This window comes from Oncorhynchus gorbuscha, linkage group LG15 (assembly GCF_021184085.1).
Source record: "Oncorhynchus gorbuscha isolate QuinsamMale2020 ecotype Even-year linkage group LG15, OgorEven_v1.0, whole genome shotgun sequence".
In the NCBI taxonomy this organism is placed as follows: domain Eukaryota; kingdom Metazoa; phylum Chordata; class Actinopteri; order Salmoniformes; family Salmonidae; genus Oncorhynchus; species Oncorhynchus gorbuscha.
In genome coordinates, this window is record NC_060187.1 from 71,934,526 (window position 1) to 71,956,405 (window position 21,880).

Below are 21,880 nucleotides of genomic sequence, written 5' to 3' on the forward strand. Positions count from 1 at the left end.
CCTTCAGCTGAAGCAGCCAAACAGTAGGATTGCTCATGTGTTTTGCTAAAGCTCTCACTTTCTCTCTTCCATCTCTCTTTCTCTTTCTGTCCACTCCATAAAAAAAGACCTAAGGCCAATAAACTGAGTCTCTAACAACAAAAGATGGACAGTGAAATTGCCCTGTCACATAAAAATACTCATTATTGAGATAAATCACCCCATTCTATTCCCCAAATAATCTCCATCCCCCAACCTATCACCAGCACCTGTTATCACAGCAACACACACACACACGTTATTTAACAGTCTTATAAACAGTCTCTTGAATGATGACGAGACAATCAAAAATATGATCCCATTATGTGACTCCTTAAAACACAAAGCTTAGATATATGGGGGTCATACAGTGCTTCATTTGAGCTGGATCCTACCGGAACCGATTTGGCTGGATCCGGTAACTATTTTGGCATGAAAAATTATTTTCACTTTTTGCAATGTAAAACTTGATAATAAAAGCTATCAAAAAGTTTATTTGAGTTGCCTCTTTGTTAATTCTACGTTTGTCAGTGTCAAAGTAGCCTGTCAATTTTATCATGTGTGCAGTGTTATAGTGCTTTCAAGACAACTGGAAACTCAGGGAAAAAACGAGGTCAAATCATTACATCAGTGATTTTCAGGTTATAAAGGAGCCGGAGTCTCAGCCTTGGAATTCCGAGTTGGATGACCATTCAAAATGTATTTGCCCAGTCGGTACTAGTTTTTTTCCCAAGTTCCCAGTTGTCTTGAATGCACTGAAGTTGTAAGTAGGACATTTCCAGTTCCAAATTCCAAGTTCCCAGTTGTTTTGAACACAGCATTCAAAAAGATTTGTCATGCTCTTCTTCCTCCTCCTCTAACGAGGAGGAGTAGTAAGGATCGGAGGACCAAAGCACAGCGTGATGTGAATACATTCTTTTAATGTAAGACAAAATAATACGAAGTACACTAAACAAACAAAATGAACGTGACAGCTATCAACACAGAGTGCAAACATGCAACATCCATAGACATAGATAATCACCCACAAAATACTCAAGGAATATGGCTGCCTAAATATGGTTCCCAATCAGAGACACCAATAACCAGCTGCCTCTAATTGAGAACCAATCTAGGCAACCAACCAATCTAGACTCCCGGCCGCACACCTAAGCCTATATGGGAGGGTCTGGGTGGGCATATCTCTGTGGTGGCGGTTCTGGTGAGGGACGTGGACCCCGCTCCACTTCTAACTCGGCCCACTTATCTGGAGCGGGAAACCTCACCACTGACCCCGGACTAGAGGACGCCACTGGACTGATGGTCGAGTCTAGAGTGAGTGGCGCCTCTGGACTGACGGGTGGCACTGGCAGATCCGGACTGGTGGGAGAGACCCTGGCAGATCCGGACTGGCAGGAGACCCCGGCAGATCCGGACTGGAGGGAGACTCCGGCAGATCCGGACTGGAGGGAGACCCGGCAGATCCGGACTGGAGACCCCGGAGACTCCGGCAGATCCGGACTGGAGGGAGACCCCGGCAGATCCGGACTGGAGAGAGACTCCGGCAGATCCGGACTGAGGGAGACCCGGCAGATCGGACGGACTGGACTGGAGGGAGACTCCGGCAGATCCGGACTTGAGGGAGACCCCGGCAGATCCGGACTGGAGAGAGACTCCGGCAGATCTGGACTGGAGGGAGACCCCGGCAGATCCGGACTGGAGGGAGACTCCGGCAGATCCGGACTGGAGGGAGACTCCGGCAGATCCGGACTGGAGGGAGACTCCGGCAGATGCTGGTGCTGGTGCCATGTACCCCAGCCCGAGGAGATGCACTGGAGGCCAGATGCACTGAGCCGGCTTCATGGCACCTGGCTCGATGCCCACTCTAGCCCGGCCGATACGAGGCACTGCTATGTACCGCACCGGGGACACCATGCGCCTCACGGCATAACACGGTGCCTGCTGGGTCCCTCTCTCTCCACAGTAAGCACAGGGAGTTAGCGCAGGTCTCCTACCACACTCCCCATGTGCCACCCCCAATACATTTTTGGGGCTGTCTCTCGGGCTTCCAAACGCGCTGCCGTGCTGCCTCCTCATACCACCGCCTCTCGGCTTTCGCTGCCTCCAGCTCAGCCTTGGGGCGGCGATATTCTCCAGCCTGTGCCCAGGGTCCCTTGCCGTCCAGAATCTCCTCCCATGTCCAGGAGTCCTGAGATCGCTGCTGCTGCCCGTTACCACGCTGCTTGGTCCTTGAGTGGTGGGTGGTTCTGTAACGGAATTCCTCCTCTTCAGAGGAGAGGTAGCAAGGATCAGACCAATGTGCAGCGTGGTAAGTGTCCATAATGATATATTTCATAAAATCAACAGAACACTGAACAAAATAACAAAAGTACAAACAAACAACCGAAACAGTCCCGTATGGTGAAAACACTAACCACCCACAAAACACAATAGAAAACAGGCTAATTAAATATGGCTCCCAATCAGAGACAACGACTGATACCTGCCTCTGATTGAGAACTATACTGGGCCAAACACATAGAAATATAACAACAGAACAAAACATAGAAAAACAACATAGAATGCCCACCCCAACTCACGCCCTGATCAACTAAAATAAAGACATAAAAAAGGAACTAAGGTCAAAACGTGACAAGATTATGCCAAAGTCTTCAGTCATTCCTTCCAGACCCACATCAAACATCTCCAATCCAAAGTTAAATCTAGAATTGGATTCCTATTTCGCAACAAAGCATCCTTCACTCATGCTGCCAAACATACCCTTGTAAAACTGACCATCCCACCAATCCTCGACTTCGGTGATGTAATTTACAAAATAGCCTCCAATATATCCTACTCAACAAATTGGATGCAGTCTATCACAGTGCAATCCGTTTTGTCACCAAAGCCCCATATACTACCCACCATTGCGACCTGTACGCTCTCGTTGGCTGGCCCTCGCTTCATACTCGTCGCCAAACCCACTGGCTCCATGTCATCTACAAGACCCTGCTAGGTAAAGTCCCCCTTATCTCAGCTCGCTGGTCACCATAGCATCACCCACCTGTAGCACGCGCTCCAGCAGGTACTGTATATCTCTCTGGTTACCCCCAAAACCAATTCTTTCTTTGGCCGCCTCTCCTTCCAGTTCTCTGCTGCCAATGACTGGAACGAACTACAAAAATCTCTGAAACTGGAAACACTTATCTCCCTCACTAGCTTTAAGCACCAACTGTCATAGCAGCTCACAGATTACTGCACCTGTACATAGCCCACCTATAATTTAGCCCAAACAATTACCTCTTTCCCTACTGTATTTCTTTTCTTTTTTTTCTTCTTTTTTTTCTCCTTTGCACCCCATTATTTTTATTTCTACTTTGCACATTCTTCCACTGCAAATCTACCATTCCAGTGTTTTACTTGCTATATTGTATTTATTTCGCCACCATGGCCTTTTTTGCCTTTACCTCCCTTATCTCACCTGATTTGCTCACATCGTATATAGACTTGTTTAAACTATATTATTGACTGTATTATATTATTGACTCATACATTGTAAAAAATAAACCTGAAGAGCCTTATAGATTTGTCAAAAAGCAGCTACAGTTGAAAGTCGGAAGTTTACATACACTTAGGTTGGAGTCATTAAAACGTGTTTTTCAACCATTCCACAAATTTCATGTTAACAAACTATAGTTTTGGTAAGTCGGTTAGGACATCTACTTTGTGCATGACAAAAGTCATTTTTCTAACAATTACAGACAGATTATTTCACTTATAATTCATTGTATCACAATTCCAGTGGGTCTGAAAATTACATACACTAAGATGACTGTGCCTTTAAACAGCTTGGAAAATGACAGAAAATGATGTCATGGCTTTAGAATCTTCTGATAGGCTAATTGACATCATTTGAGTCAATTGGAGGTATACCTGTGGATGTATTTCAAGGCCTACCTTCAAACTCAGTGCCTCTTTGCTTGACATCATGGGAAAAGAAATCAGCCAAGTCTGGTTCATCCTTGGGAGCAATTTCCAAATGCCTGAAGGTACCACGTTCATCTGAACAAACAATAGTACGCAAGTATAAACACCATGGGGCCACGCAGCTGTCATACTGCTCAGGACGGAGACGCGTTCTGTCTCCTAGAGATGAACAAACTTTGGTGCAAAAACTGCAAATCAATCCCAGACCTACAGCAAAGGACCTTGTGAAGATGCTGGAGGAAACAGGTACAAAAGTATGTACATCCACAGTAAAACGAGTCCTATATCGACATAACCTGAAAGGCCGCTCAGCAAGGAAGAAGCCACTGCTCCAAAACCACCATAAAAAAGCCAGACTACGGTTTGAAACTGCACATGGGGACAAAGATCATACTTTTTTGGAGAAATTTACTCTGGTCTGATGAAACAAAAATAGAACTGTTTGGCCATAATATCCATCGTTATGTTTGGAGGAAAAAAGTGGTAGGCTTCCAAGCTAAAGAACACCATCTCAACCGTGAAGCACGGGAATGGCAGCATCATGTTGTGGGGGTGCTTTGCTGCAGGAGGGACAGGTGCACTTCACAAAATCATCAGGAAGGGAAATTCTGTGGATATATTGAAGCAACATCTCAAGACATCAAGTTAAAGCTTGGTCACAAATGGGTCTTCCAAATGAACAATGACCCCAAGCATTCTTCCAAAGTTGTGGCAAAATGGCTTAAGGACAACAAGTCAAGGTATTGGAGTGGCCATCACAAAGCCATGACCTCAATCCCATAGACATTTTGTGGGCAGAACTGAAAACGCGTGTGCCAGCAAGGAGGACAACAAACTCAGTTACATCAGCTCTGTCAGGAGGAATGGGCCAAAATTCACCCAACTTACTGTGGGAAGCTTGTGGAAGGCTACCCGAAACCTTTGACCCAAGTTAAACAATTTAAAGGCAATGCTACCAAATACTAATTGAGTGTATGGTAACTTCTGACCCACTGGAAATGTGATAAAATAAATTAAAGCTTAAATTAATCATTCTCTCCACTATTATCCTGACATTTCACATTAAAATAAAGTGGTGATCCTAACTGACCTAAGACAGGGAATTTTAATTTGGATTAAATGTCAGGAATTGTGAAAAACTGAGTTTAAATGTATTCGGCTAAGGTGTTTGTAAACTTCTGACTTCAACTGTATGTAGGCTATCGTTGTCCTCATCGCTTCTCATGGCACACACTGCTAAAGCGGTTGACTCGCAATTGATAGTGCACTTTAACCGTGCACCCCTTGTAAAATATTGGCTCAAAAGTATTGTACAGTTCCTATACCTAAATATAAACCCTACCGGCACCCAACATAAGTACTGGTACCTATTTAAGTCCAAGTCGAGCACTGCACACTACATGTAAATTCTCATTTCAAAAGGGGGGAGAGGGGGTGAGATTCGAACCCTCGCCACAATCTGCGACAATTACATGGAATAGGCACTTTACTCAGAGAGCAATTTGACCAGTCAGTGAAATACACATGATAGTTGCTTTGATGATCAGAACATGATGTTGGGGCATGCTGCCCATCCATGAACAAATGTTGGAAAGCGTCCAACTACTTCAACGATTTTAATTGGCTGATTGACTTGTGCCAGGATATAATCGGTGCCACCTATTGAAGTTAGCCAAAGGCTAACTTGTACCACGTTATCTGATGGGACGAGCTACAATTTAGCGTTTGGTCACATGTAAGTACATTTTAATTGGCTGATATGCATTTTGTGTGTGAGAACCCATTTAACTTTAAATGCTTGCTTATGTTCGGAAACATGTTTGCAAGTCTGACATGCAGTCTAGCAATATGAAACACACACACCCCGTCCTAAAACAAGCTGGTTAATGATGACAAAGTAGCAACAAACAAACAGTGAACCTGACACTATCTCCCTCCCTCCCTCTCAGGTGTTCACCCTCGGTCGACCCCCTATCATCACCCCATTCTGATCTCCAGATCGGTGGATGAGGGGATAAAATAAAGGACTAAAGGAGGGGGAGCTGTCTTTGTGTGGAGCTGGAGCCCACAAAGGTAGTGTTATCTCTGTTTGTTCTCTGTCACAGTGCTGGCCCTGGGGAGCCGAACACAAGCAGACAAGCTGGCCAGGACACACACACACACTCACTACAGCACCGAGACCGAGGAGAGATATAGGCTTCACACGCATCACACTCACAGGCAGGTTGATCTCTGTCTGTGTCTACCAGCATGTGTATATCAAATAACAAACATAGAGCTTCACCAATGGGCTTAGCCGTGTCTCTCAAGAGGTGAGGGTTAGGAGGAAGGGTTAAATCCATCAAAGTGCACTAAAGCCCCGTTCACACAGCCTATACTGGAGGAGGATTCAACACTCCCTGGATGTAACACAGTGCCTCCATTCCAACAGTTTTTAAAAAAAGGGGTGGATCAGCTAAATATTGCGGAAAGAATATTGGTTCCATCAATGTAATTGTCTGCATCATTTCCAATCCCCCATATACTTTTTGGGTAAATACATATACCCATATACATACATGCATGTATACATATACACATATACAGTGGGGGGAAAAGTATTTAGTCAGCCACCAATTGTGCAAGTTCTCCCACTTAAAAAGATAAGAGAGGCCTGTAATTTTCATCACAGGTACACTTCAACTCTGACAGACAAAATGAGAAAAAAAAATCCATAAAATCACATTGTAGGATTTTTTATGCATTTATTTGCAAATTATGGTGGAAAATAAGTATTTGTTCAATAACAAAAGTTTATCTCAATACTTTGTCATATACCCTTTGTTGGCAAATACAATTTGTTGGTAAAACGTTTTCTGTAAGTCTTCACAAGGTTTTCACACACTGTTGCTGGTATTTTTGCTCATTCCTCCATGCAGATCTCCTCTAGAGCAGTGATGTTTTGGGGCTGTTGCTGGGCAACACAGACTTTTAACTCCCTCCAAAGATTTTCTATGGGGTTGAGATCTGGATACTGGCTAGGCCACTCCAGGACCTTGAAATGCTTCTTACGAAGCCACTCTTTCGTTGCCCGGGCGGTGTGTTTGGGATCATTGTCATGCTGAAAGACCCAGCCAAGTTTCATCTTCAATGTCCTTGCTGATGGAAGGAGGTTTTCACTCAAAATCTCACGATATATGGCCCCATTCATCCTTTCCTTTACACGGATCAGTCTTCCTGGTTCCTTTGCAGAAAAACAGCCCCAAAGCATGATGTTTCCACCCCCATGCTTCACAGTAGGTATGGTGTTCTTTGGATGCAACTCAGCAATCTTTGTCCTCCAAATGTGATGAGTTGAGTTTTTACCAAAAAGTTATATTTTGGTTTCATTCTCCCAATCTTCTTCTGGATCATCCAAATGCTCTCTAGCAAACTTCAGATGGGCCTGGACATGTTCTGGCTTAAGCAGGGGGACACACCTCTGGCAATGCAGGATTTGAGTCCCTGGCGGCATAGTGTGTTACTGATGGTAGGCTTTGTTTCTTTGGTCCCAGCTCTCTGCAGGTCATTCACTAGGTCCCCCGTGTGGTTCTGGGATTTTTGTTCACAGTTCTTGTGATCATTTTGACCCCACGGGTTGAGATCTTGCCCCAGATCGAGGGAGATTATCAGTGGTCTTGTATGTCTTCCATTTCCTAATTTGCTCCCACAGTTGATTTCTTCAAACCAAGCTGCTTCCCTATTGCTGATTCAGTCTTCCAAGCCTGGTGCAGGTCTACAATTTTGTTTCTGGTGTCCTTTGACAGCTCTTTGGTCTTGGCCATAGTGGAGTTTGGAGTGTGACTGTTTGAGGTTGTGGACAGGTGTCTTTTATACTGATAACAAGTTCAAACAGGTGCCATTAATACAGGTAACGAGTGGAGGACAGAGGAGCCTCTTAAAAAAGAAGTTACAGGTCTGTGAGAGCCAGAAATCTTGTTTGTAGGTGAAGGTGCTTGTTTGTAGGTGACCAAATACTTATTTTCCACCATAATTTGCAAATAAATTCATAAAAAATCCTACAATGTGATTTTCTGGATTTCTCATTTTGTCTGTCATAGTTGAAGTGTACCTATGATGAAAATTACAGGCCTCTCTCATCTTTTTAAGTGGGAGAACTTGCACAATTGGTGGCTGACTAAATACTTTTTTGCCCCATTGTATACATGCACATACCTATATAGACATACATACTTTTTTAAAGAATATACCTTTATTATTATTCCCCGCAAACCCTACTACCGATCCCCCAATTGGAGTAAACTAATAAACACCTTGGCTTTTACCTTCAATTTATACATCTTATACACATTTTACATTCAGTCTATTTTACAATAGTTATTTTTTGTTTGTTTTTAGTCCTTCCTCTATTTCTGATCCAGTTTGATTTCTATTTGTAACTGTGCTATTTCACAAAAGTTCTGAACATATATACATTTTACAGACCCCGTATGTTCTACATGTTTTATCTTGCTATTAGTCCCTTCAGCTCGGCACTTGAATGTGTTAGGTCACTGTGTTAAAAACTAGACATTGGCTTTGGAGCTAACACAAGTCATCAGTTCTCAGGAAAGGTTTACTGCGAGTGGGATTTCAACAAACCACCTGTATTACAAAAGCGTCTGAAATTAATCTCCCGTTACTATAACCACTGAGGTGTTATGAGTTTCCACGGTGATGAGTTGGCCGTCTAGTCTGCTCTGCTAGCTGGGCGGAACGCGCCAGGTGTAACGGATGTGAAACGGCTAGCTTAGTTAGCGGTGTGCGCTAAATAGCATTTCAATCGGTTACGTCACTTGCTCTGAGACCTTGAAGTAGTAGTTCCCCTTGCTCTGCAAGGGCCGCGGCCTTTGTGGAGCGATGGGTAACGATGCTTCGTGGGTGACTGTTGTTGATGTGTGCAGAAGGTCCCTGGTTCGCGCCCGGGTATGGGCGAGGGGACGGTTTAAAAAATTATACTGTTACATTGATGCTGTTGACCTGGATTACTGGTTGCTGCGGAAAAAGGAGGAAGGTCAAAAGGGGGGTGAGTGTAACGGATGTGAAACGGCTAGCTTGGTTAGCGGTGTGTGCTAAATAGCATTTCAATCGGTTACGTCACTTGCTCTGAGACCTTGAAGTAGTAGTTCCCCTTGCTCTGCAAGGGCCGCTGCCTTTGTGGAGCGATGGGTAACGATGCTTCGTGGGTGACAGTTGTTGATGTGCGCAGAAGGTCCCTGGTATGGGCGAGGGGATGGTTTAAAAAAATTATACTGTTACACAGGCACCCACAGGGGAGAAAAGGGTTATCAGTCCCCAGTCACACGACAGCTCTCTCCCCCCTAATTGGCCAAACTGCTTAATTGGCCATGGAAATCATAGAGACAGTAGTTCTGGCAGCAGCCTTAATACGCTGAAGAAGACACCTTTATTTAAGTAAAGTTGGGCTGGGTGAGGTGTCTATGGCAATGCACTGACTGAAGCAACATCATTTCACTTACCACTGGAAAGGGAAGCTGAGAGATACAACAAGAGAGTGTGAAGGAGGCCGTACCAATGATTTAAGCAGCACTGCAAAGCTACTTACTTTTAACTACAGTGTCTGTCTTTCTAAAGAAAACTATTGCTGTTTTCAGCCTTTGTTCCCTAAATGTATTCAACAAAGTGCTAATTTGAGAGTGGTTTTATTTCCTGCTAAAATAATTTGTTAGGGAATCTTCTACTCACGCATACATTATAGTGTAGTTATGTTGTGATAGGGTGGGCAAATAGCATGCAATGATTATGAGAGCACTTTAAAGAGAATCTTTGAATCTTCAATCTGTTTATACGAGTAGGTATACAGGTCAGGATCACATGATTTATTGCACTGCACAGACAAATGATTGATTGATCAATCAATTGCAATTTGTTTTTGCTATTGTCCAACATGGACATTGCAGGTGAAACCTTTTTTTTTGGGGGGGGGGGGGTGAGAGAGCAACAATTAAAACAGAAGAGAAAGAAAAAACAACATGGAACAAAGTCACATCCATGACTGAGGAAGACTTCTGAAAGGAGATCACCATTACAAACATCCCACTGGGCACAGACGCCAATTCATCGTCTAGTTATGATTTACAATAAGTTGTCAAATAACGTAAATTCATGAATGAAGGGCGACCTTCACAGCCAACAGAGAACAGAGGGGGTGAAGGACCATGACAGTTTCATTTGTTTGAGAGGACTTAAGAGGTGGCCCTTTCTGCACTTGTTTGATTGGATTGTCAATGAGGATGAGGAGAAGACAAATAGTCTCTGTGTGTGTGTGTGTGTGTGTGTGTGTGTGTGTGTGTGTGTGTGTGTGTGCGTGCGTGCGTGCGTGCGTGCGTGTGTGTGTGTGTGACAGGCTCTCTCACATGCTTATGAATGTAGAGTGGTGAGAATGTGATGGTCCCGAAGGGAAATTGTTCATTATTCTACAAACCACCTCTCGTTAATCTGCGCTCATAAAGGACTACAGAGAAAATACTTTATCTGACCTCTTTCTAAACTAAGTATTCAGGAAAAAAGAAAAGAGGGGCGAAAAGCACAACCTTCCCACTTTACACATCATGGTATCACAGTGTCCCTGTCATACAGAAACCCCCAGACTTCAACACCGATATGTCAATCACATGATGACATTTTAGAACACCAATTTAAAAAGATTAAGAATAAAAGTTAAAGCATCTAAACCACAATTATTTCATTTTTGAGAGGCAAGTTTTTGTCTAACAAACTGAGAAGTGTGTTCTGGGGCTAACAGTACACATCCAGCTGGTGAAACCTAATCTCCTTGGGCGATGGAAAGGAGGCGAGCAGACGTCCAAGTCAACAGAGAGGCAGACCAAGACTCTGACCCCCAAGCTGGCCACCACGCTACACACACACACAACACACAGACACATATACACACATACCGATGCCCCGAGTGCTCACACAAGCCCACGGCTCAGTGACAAATGGAAGGGTGTGCTGGCATATTTCATTAGACCAGCTGCACCCACAGTGTGTGTGTGTGTGTGTGTGTGTGTGTGTGTGTGTGTGTGTGTGTGTGTGTGTGTGTGTGTGTGTGTGTGCGTGCGTGCGTGCGTGCGTGTGCGTGCGTGCGTGCGTGCGTGCGTGCGTGCGTGCGTGTGTGAGAGATAGAGAAAGAGAGAGAGACAGACAGACAGACAGACAGACAAAGTGAGATCAGCGTACTGCAAACTGACCGAAAGTCCAAATAATTCCCTTGCCAAAAAACAAAGAAAGAAAATATTCAGATCTGCTCTAAAATCATTTTCTAGGAATTGCTTTTCATACATTTTAATTCTCATGTCTCTGATAAAACATTAGCACCTGAATACTAATATGTGTCCTAAAACGTCCTCTGGATAAAGCCAGTCGTGCCGTTTCGTGGTCCCAGATTTGTCCATGGTGGAGCAGCTTGTGGACTTGGCCTGCCATGAGGAAGAGTAATGGTATTTGGCAGATGAACCAAACACGACTGTGGCTCCCCCTTCCTTACCCTCCTACCCTACTGCGGAGAAACAAACACCCTGCATGAAGAGATGCCATCATTGCCATGCATCAATGGCTGTCTATGGGAGGCCTGCCTGACTGAGTCCCACTGCCGGTGCTGCCAGCCTACATGGCTCATCCCTGGCTCTGTGTCTGGGAGACCTGTGGGAGTCTTCTTCCCAGGGGAGGGTGGCTGTTCTGGGCTTGGCATGAGGAGAGGCAGCCTCCTCCTCTGTGGTTGTGGGGCTTCCTGACCCTTGCTGGGGAAGGGAGCAGATGGCCAACTGGACATACACACTGTGGCCTTCTGGTGCCTCTCTCTCTGCCTGCCACATATGCTTCACCCTGCGGCTATCTGTTTCCTGGATCCCTCACAGCATCACCATGGCTACACAACCCCCAGAAAGAGAAGAGGGGAACACACATGCACGCACATGGCTGCACATGCTTAATGTCTATGGCAAAAACATTTGAAATACTATTGAACAATGAATAATATGTGAGAAGATGTATCACAGTACATGAAGCAGAATCATTAGGACTATAGCCAACCATCAAGAAATAAAATTAAATTTCTGAAAAATACAACAAAATTGGCAACTATAAGGCTGTGTTTACACAGGCAGCCCAAATCTGATCTTTTTCCCACTAACTGGTCTTTTGACCAATCAAATCAGATATTTTCACATCATATCGTTTTCAGAGCTGATCGGATTGGTTAAAATACTAATTAGTGAAAACAAGATCAGAATTGGGCTACCTGTGTAAACAAAGCCCAATAGACATGGCTGGGACTTATTGGTTCTGACAAGATAATCCCAACCCTGCAGCAATGACATTCATCAACACAGAAAACACCTCAGTCATCTGGGCACGCGCATTTGTGGACTTTCAAACTGAGGCTCAAGCTGTGTCTAGTGCCATACTGTAAGTGTAACATAATGTATCGTCATTCTCAAGCTGGCGAGGATGTGATTGCATACATTGGGTAAGGGTGACAGTTTTCTAGAATCTTGACTCTGACGCTTCATAGCAGATGGTGGTAACTATCTATCTGCAGTGTGTTTGTGAGTCATGATAATCATGACAAATACCCAAAGGTAGCAGGCATCAAAAAATTTGCAATGTGTTGCTTCCACAAATGGAGAATTATGAGTGCTCTAAACAAAAAAACGTTACATTTCAACTAACATAATAGATGGTTGTTTTAATTTAAATCAATATCTGTGTTGTGATATGTAGTGTGTGATGGAACATAACATTTTTTGTTGTTTTTTTTTAAACATATTTTAACCACACTAATTGTGTGTTTAATTTTCTGACCCATGTACACACATAGGTCTACACACCAACACACACTTTATTAATAGATCATCAATTTCTCCTGCTCATTTTTTTCTGGATGTTTTCTTTCCTTCTCCAGCATAGTAAACTCTGGCATCTCATTGCCCTTGCCAATACTTCCTGGAACGAACAGAGTTGTGAGGCAGAACCAGGAACTAATTTCATTAGCGTCCGGCTGCCATTGGTGAATAATTAGGGTCTGTCCTCCGTCTGCGCTAGCCGGGCCCAGAGTTCTGAGAGGTTAATAACCAGTAACAATCAATTACTTAACTAATCTGATACGATCACTAAGGTCCTCCAATTTACAAAGTATGTAGCCAGAAGAGGGGCAGAATACGATAAAACCTTCAACATCAAGTAACGGGATGTTTTTATTAGAATAGACAATAAAATAACATATGGTGTACATTTACTATGTGCATGTATTTACAGTTGATAAGTCTTAATGTTGATATTACACTGGTGGAATCTGCAGAATCCAAACGGCTCAAAAACTAGACCAATGAAGTTTAGAATGTTTGTTATAATAAAATAAAAAGTGGTCCAAGACCTAAAGTGTTCCCCGTGATAGGTTGCCACATCAAAATAACTACTTGGTTTTTTAAAAAAGACAGAAAAATTGTAGAAAGCAGCCAAGCTGGAACACCAAAATTGGTGCTTTTATGGAGGTTTGTTATAGTCTGTCTCCCATTTGACACATACACTGGACATTTGATTTGCCTGACCCAGTCTCTGTGTCCTCTGAGAGAACATTGGCATACCAGCAGACTTTTAATTGTCCATTCAAACCTTTAGTCGGCTTCTCTTGTATCGGAGTGCATCTGGGATCACATGAGAACGGATTATTTTAAATAATATCTAACCCTCCGTCCAGCCATTACTCACACATCACAGACCACTGGCCTTGTTATTGGGAATTGGAGATGGCCACAAACCATTGTCCGTCTTGATCCACAAATGAGTAAATCCACAGCCATGGCCTACTCCTCCATTTGTCTCCTTCCTTCACAATGGGGCCTCAATTACCCCCCAGGATTCAGTCACTTACTTACAGTATGCAATCATAGCAATTACCATCCCATCTGACCATCTCACCCCAGCTCAGGCTCAACATATTCTTTCGATTGGCAGAAAAATAGTTTTTAATGACATGCCTTTTTTATATATATTGAAACGTGCTCCCTTAATTCCACTACCATTGTGATGACTTTCCTGCCTGGGCAATCTTACCCGGTTGACAGTGTAATGGAGAAAATGACCTTGAAATAGCAATTGATGCCGTCAGACAGTGCTTGATGATAATGCTGGAAAATGAATGAGAGTAGTTGACCTAGGAATCATTTGATAATACAGGCATATTAATAACTGAATGACAACCTCAAGAGTTCATCATCAAGAGTTCCTCCCTCCTCTGATCTTTGAGATAAGATGATTAGTTTGCAACAGCATCACAAACAATCACATTCATCAAACAATGGGTGGTTATGTCCTGATTCCATTTGATTTGAGGTGAGTCAGATTTAAAGGTCCTGATTTGGCCTCGTTTTAGATTTGGTTGATTAAGAAATGATGGCGACCATGACTGAATTCAAAGGTGTGGTTTGATGTGGGTGTCTCATGTGTTCCAGTTGGGAAGCGTTAGCCAAATTATTTAGCTAATTAGCTTCAGCCGGCTGGCGTGCGATCGAGTTGGTTTGACTTTGGATAGCCTATCTTTGGGGATAGTTAGGGACTGTCAAAGAATTACACAATGTAAATGAGACAATATTTTCATGTTGCACACCCTTTAGTTTTTATATGTGAATTTATATACTTTAATTGGTTTTAGGTTTTTAAATAATTGAAATCTGGAGATTTTGGAATTTTAACATATTGTCCCATATACATTCTGTAATTTTCTGATGGTCCCTAACTGATGGTCCCCATAGGGATATCCAAAGTCAACCCACATTTACCACAGGGATTACGACTGGGTCTCCTGCAGATGAATCCTGAATTGATGTACTTGTGTGCTGCCAGTTGTGGGCATTTGGGCAGGATTGAAACAAACCCAACCTTTATTTACATTGTGATTCTGTTCACGACCTCAAGTCTCGCAAAACTCTATTTTGGACAAGACTGACTTTTTGACCAAAATTATCCTATTTACACTTTGTAGCCAATTTTGACAGTTGAATAAATGTCTATGACTCATGTCGATGCCAGGCTATTTTCTAAATGAGAAGTCGTTTTTTTAAGAGGCAATTGTTGTTCAGAGCACAAGGTGAGCCAATGTGTCATCTAACTAACATGCACACTGTCACTTTCCATTCAGCACCACCAGAGAAAGGACCACATCAGGCCCATGGCCAGCATTTATACAGGTTACCACCAGTCAACCTATTGAGACATCAGGACCATGGACAGCATTTATACAGGTTACCACCAGTCAACCTATTGAGACATCAGGACCATGGACAGCATTTATACAGGTTACCACCAGTCAACCTATTGAGACATCAGGACCATGGACAGCATTTATACAGGTTACCACCAGTCAACCTATTGAGACATCAGGACCACAGACAGGGTCTATACAGTCATTCTAACTACACCAGGACCACTGACATTCTGCACAGTGACTCTAACCATGGAAAGCACCTTTCAAAGTTACCGCCAGTCAATCTAACCATATCAGGACCACAGACAGCTCCTACACCCCCTGCAGCTGTACTCCAACCCTGCAGTCTGCACAATAAAGATGGGTGACATCCACCGTTGATGTTGACTTTTTCATTCCCTTTATAACAACACATGAAAACAAAGAGCACATAGACATATACTTGGATCACATGGAGAAAAATGCATTGGTGTGCTGAAATAATTTAGCTTAGTTCTGAGAAAAGTAATTAGCCATTACTACAGAGTGCTCAATAAGGATTATAAACTCAGCAAAAAAAAGAAACATCCTTTTTTCCGGCCTCTGATTTTCAAAGATAATTCGTAAAAATCCAAATAACTTCACAGATCTTCATTGTAAAGTGTTTAAACATTGTGTCCCGTGCTTGTTCAATGAACCATAAACAATTAATGAACAAGCATCTGTGGAAACAGCTTACAGGTGGTAGGCAATTAAGGTCACAGTTATGAAAACTTAGGACACCAAAGAGGCCTTTCTATTGACTTTGAAAACACCAAAATAAAGATGCCCAGGGTCCCTACTCATCTGCGTGAACGTGATCACACCTGCGGGACAGGTACAGAATGGCAACAACAACTGCCCAAGTTACACCAGGAACGCACAATCTCTCCGTCAGTGCTCAGACTGTCTGCAATAGGCTGAGAGAGGCTGGACTGAGGGCTTGTAGGCCTGTTGTAAGGCAGGTCCTCACCAGACATCACTGGCAACAACGTCGCCTATGGGCACAAACCCACCGCCACTGGACCAGACAGGACTGGAAAAAAACTACTCTTCACTGACAAGTCGCGGTTTTGTCTCACTAGGGGTGATGGTCGGATTCGCATTTATCGTCAAAGGAATGTGAGTTACACCTAGGCCTGGACTCTGGAGCGGGATCAATTTGGAGTTGGAGGGTCCGTCATGGTCTGGGGCGGTGTGTCACAGCATCATCGGACTGAGCTTGTCGTCATTCAGGCAATCTCAACGCCGTGCGTTACAGGGAAGACATCCTCCTCCCTCATGTGGTACCCTTCCTGCAGACTCATCCTGACATGACCCTCCAGCATGACAATGCCACCAGCCATACTGCTTGTTCAGTGCGTGATTTCCTGCAAGACAGGAATGTCTGTGTTCTGCCATGGCCAACAAAGGGCCCGGATCTCAATCCTATTGAGCACGTCTGGGACCTGTTGGATCGGAGGATGAGGGCTAGGGCCATTCCCCCAAGAAATGTCCGGGAACTTGCAGGTGCCTTGGTGGAAGAGTGGGGTAACATCTCACAGCAAGAACGGTGAAATCTGGTGCAGTCCATGAGGAGGAAATGCACTGCAGTACTTAATGCAGCTGGTAGCCACACCAGATACTGACTGTTGCTTTTAATTTTGACCCCTCCTTTGTTCAGGGACACATTATTCCATTTCTGTTAGTCACATGTCTGTGGAACTTGTTCAGTTTATGTCTCAGTTGTTGCATCCTGTTATGTTCATACAAATATTTACACATGGTAACTTTGCTGAAAATAAATGCAGTTGACAGTGGGAGGACGTTTCTTTTCTTGCTGAATTTAAATTAAAACCTCTTTGGGATAGGCGTGCCGCTAGCGCCTGGCATCGACAACATCCGGTGTTGTAATTCAAAAGACAAAAATAATAATATTAACCATTCATGAAAACACAAGTGTCAAACATCATTTAAAAGTTCCTTCTTGTTAATCCAGCCACTTTGTCAGATTTCAAAAAGGCTTTACGGCAAAAGCACACCATGTGATTATCTGAGGACAGCGCCCCGCATACAAAAGCTTTACATACATTTTCCAACAAAGCAGAGGCGTCACGAAAGTCAGAAATAGCGATAAAATAAATCACTTACCTTTGAAGATCTTCATCTGGTTGCAATCCCAAGGGTCCCAGCTACATAACAAATTGTCATTTTGTTTGATAGGGTCCTTCTTTATATCCCAAAGAAGTCTGTTTTTTTGGCGCGCTTGACTCAGTAATCCACCAGTTTCCTTCGTTCAAAACGCATACAAATTAATCCCAATACAGTTAAAGTTACCAATACATTTCTTCCAAACAAGTCAAACAGCATTTCCAATCAGTCCTCATGTACCCTATTATGTAAATAAATGATAACATTTAAGATGGAGAATACCGTAGATCTTTACCGGATATGAATAACGAAGTGCGTGCCCTCACTGGAATGCGTTACAAACACTACAGCCAAAATGGGAGCAACTTACAAAAACAACTTATTCTAGCTCATTTTTCAAAAAATAAACCTGAAACTCTTTCTAAAGACTGTTGACATCTAGTGGAAGCCCGAGGAACTGCAATCTGGGAGGTATTCCTTTTATATTCCCTTTACCAGCCATTGTAATCAGTGGTGAGCTGGAAAAAAAAGTTTTCTGGATGGATTGTCCTCAGGTTTTTCGCTTGCCATATCAGTTCTGTTATACTCATATACATTATTTTAACAGTTGTGGAAACGTTAGAAACTTTTCTATCCATTACTACCAACTTCATGCATATCCTAGCTTCTGGGCCTGAGTAGCAGGCAGTGTACTTTGAGCACTTCATTCATCCTCTGCCCCCTATCCCGAAGAAGTTTTAACATGCCTGACAAAAGTGAGAAGATAAGGTTGCATTTCCAGTGGCAGTTACATGAACAGTCCACAATGAGTGCTGCACTACAGAGGTGGACTGAGAAAGAGAGAGGTGGGGATGAGTCATCTATAGGATGAGAGAGAGAGAGAGAGAGAGAGAGAGAGAGAGAGAGAGAGAGAGAGAGAGAGAGAGAGAGAGAGAGAGAGAGAGAGAGAGAGAGAGAGAGAGAGAATGGAGAATGGTTCAAACTTAGAGAAAGTGATAAAAAAATACATATTGTTCTATTTTGTTTTCAATAAATAATTTGGTAGAGTCAGTATAGAGTATTGTTATGTATAGTAATATGGTAGAGTAAGAGCTGTGGATTAGTGAGGAATGGGGCCAAGGTCAGGTCAGGTCAGAGTAAGGGAGAAGGAACAGTTTATTACCCACATCACTTAACTTCCTGCCTAGCAATGAAGATGTAATGTTTTGAGAGAAGGAGGAGACTTCACCTAAATTGTCCAAACTTAGCAATGGAGGGAGAAGCGCCTTGATAAGGGATGTGACCAAGAACCCTATGGTCACTTTGACAGAGCTCCAGAGTTCCTCTGTGGAGAAGGACAACCATCTCTGCAGAACCACCAATCAGGCCTTTACGGTAAGGTGGCCAGATGGAAGCTACTCCTCATTAAAATGCACAAGACAGCCCACTTGGAGTTTGCCAAAAAGCACCTAAAGACTCTCAGATCATGAGAAACAAGATTCTCTGGTCTGATGAAACGAAAGATTGAACTCTTTGGCCTGAATGCCAAGCGTCACGTCTGGTGGAAACCTGCAACCATCCCTACGGTGAAGCATGTTGGTGGCAGCATCATGCTGTGGGGATGTTTTTCAGGGGCAGGGACTGGGAGACTAGTCAGGATCGAGGCAAAGATGAACGGAGCAAAGTACAGAGAGATGCTTGATGAAAACCTGCTCCAGAGCGCTCAGGACGTCTGACTGGGGGGGGCGAAGGTTCACCTTCCAACAAGATAATGAGCCTAAGTACACAGCCAAGAGAACACAGGAGTGGCTTCGGGACAAGTCTCTGAATGTCAATGAGTAGCCAAGCCAGAGCCCAGACTTGAACCCATTTGAACATCCCTGGAGAGACCTGGAATTAGCTGTGCAGCAACATTCCCCATCCAACCTGACAGAGCTTGAGAGGATCTGCAGGGAAGAATGGGAGAAATTCCCCAAATACAAGTATGCTAAGCTTGTAGTGTCTTACCCAAGAAGACTCAAGGTTGAATACTTATTGTAACGGCGTTCTTCGTTTGTCAAAAGAGAGTCGGACCGAAATGCAGCGTAGTGGTTACTCATGACTTTAATAGAAAAAGTGACACATGAAATAACTATACAAAATACAAAACAACAAACGGAACGTGAAACCTAATTACAGCCTATCTGGTGAAACTACACAGAGACAGGAACAATCCCCCATGAAATACAAAGCGAAACTCAGGCTACCTAAATACGGTTCCCAATCAGAGACAACGAGAATCACCTGACTCTGATTGAGAACCGCCTCAGGCAGCCAAGCCTATACAACACCCCTAATCAGCCGCGATCCCAAATACTACAAACCCCAATACGAAAATACAATAACATAAACCCATGTCACACCCTGGCCTGACCAAATAATATAACGAAAACACAAAATACAATGACCAAGGCGTGACACTTATGCTGTATTCAACAGAAGTAACATTACAAAATGTTATATTTGTAATACGTTTAAAAAAATAAATTTGCAAAAATGTATAAATTTGTAATATTTGTAATACGTTTTTTAAAAATAAATTTGCAAAAATGTATAAAAACCTGTTTTTGCTTTATCATTATGGGGTATTGTGTGTAGATTGATGAGGGAAAACGTAATACATTTTTGAACATTTTAGAGCATTATTATGTGTGGTAATGTGGCAGAGTAAATATGGAGTATTAGTATGTGTAGTAATGTGGCAGAGTAAATATAAAGTATTATTATGTGTAGTAATGTGGCAGAGTAAATATAAAGTATTATTATGTGTAGTAATGTGGCAGAGTATATGGAGTATTATTATGTGTAGTAATGTGGCAGAGTAAATATAAAGTATTATTATGTGTAATAATTTGATAAAAATGTAACAAAACCTGTTAGCCTCATCCACGTATGACTTGCCACGTCTATAACAACTCAAAGCACATCGGTAGCAGGGGAAGCAGCTGATTGGGCAGTCGGAAACTATGTGCAAATTAATTGGCTGAGAGACGGATAAACAGAGAGAATCAAGCATTGCAGATTGGCTGCCTGCCTGTAGCGGAAGCCGGCAGCATGCAGGCTGAGTGTTCTCATTCAGAGAGCTGAGGGTGGTTTAACAACAGACAGAGAGTGATAAACAGCATATTCTGTACATCCAACAATCTATCTATTTTGCTATTCCCATATGTATCACGCCATCTCCCGCCCTCCATCTATGCAACCAGCATCAGATGTTATATTGACACACACACACACACACACACACACACACACACACACACACACACACACACACACACACACACACACACACACACACACACACACACACACACACACACACACACACACACACACACACACACACACACACACACACACACACACACACACACACACACACACACACACACACACACACACACACACACACACACAGGCTAGACACATAGCATACTAACAAACTACAATAAATCTCAGTCCTTCCTGGTTCTGCTTCCTGGATGCAGCATCGGAAGAGCATCCTTAATGGCTTCCTCCCTTCCCCCTCGTCCCTGCCTCCTCCTCATTCCCCCTTCTCTCTCTCCTTACACTCCCTTTGTCTCTGACTGCCGCATTATTCAGATAACGAGAGAAAACAGCATGAAAAAGAGGGATGGATTTCCCACACATTACCTTCCTCTGGAAAGAGAGGGAGAGTTAGTGGTGTGCTCTGAGATTCAGCTCCAATTTAGCAGCAGCTTCCAGACAGCTACGGCTTAAACATCACATGACCTTCCGCCTGCTCCTGCAGCACTGTCATATGACAGCGTAGGAAGGGGAAATGCACTCTGGGATATGCAGTACAGAGGGGCAAATTGACTGTGGAAATCAAGGAACAATAGCAATTGCAGAGATAGAAATGAAAATTTTTCAAATGAAACAAAGTGGATTCATTGTTCTTAATGCTTCTTGATATGGGTAATCTATGTCTGTCATTTGTGTAATATACATTTTGCATGCGGAAATAGAAATGGACTACATTTTTTTAAATCTATTACTGGAAACACGTGGTTATGTTGTGTTCTTCTATTCTTCCCAGTGAATTGTTTCATATCTGGAATATAGCCTGTGAGTTCAATGGTGTTGTGTTCCACTTAATGCTGTTAGAGCAAGGAGAGTCTGCAGAGAGAAAGAGAGAGCGAAACAGAGATACAGAAAGAGAGGGATACAGAAAAGAGAGATTCACAGAGAGAAAGTGCACGAGAGAGAGAGAGAGAGAGAGAGAGAGAGAGAGAGAGAGAGAGAGAGAGAGAGAGAGAGAGAGAGGAATCTGTCAACTGGAGCTGTATCTGACCTCAGTGAGGTGAGTGTATAGTGGGCCAGTCACAGCCAGTGAATGGCAGAGAGGTAAGGTAGTGTGAAGGAGAGATTAATATTACATTAACCTGGATGAAACAGGGTAAACCAGGATCTCCTTGGACCAGAGGTGACAACAGTCCTCATTGAGAGGCAGCACGGTCT

The 21,880-nt window shown here is 43.3% G+C and overlaps 1 protein-coding gene across 1 annotated transcript in view; it reads right to left on the minus strand.

Annotated features, from left to right (window-relative positions):
• LOC123997784 (t-SNARE domain-containing protein 1-like) overlaps positions 1-21,141 on the minus strand; it is a 140,620-nt gene extending 119,479 nt beyond the window's left edge. The window contains exon 1 of the mRNA XM_046302336.1: positions 21,053-21,141. The gene's annotated coding sequence lies outside the window, so the exon portion shown is untranslated. The remainder of the gene's footprint in view (positions 1-21,052) is intronic.
• Positions 21,142-21,880: the final 739 nt, after the last annotated feature.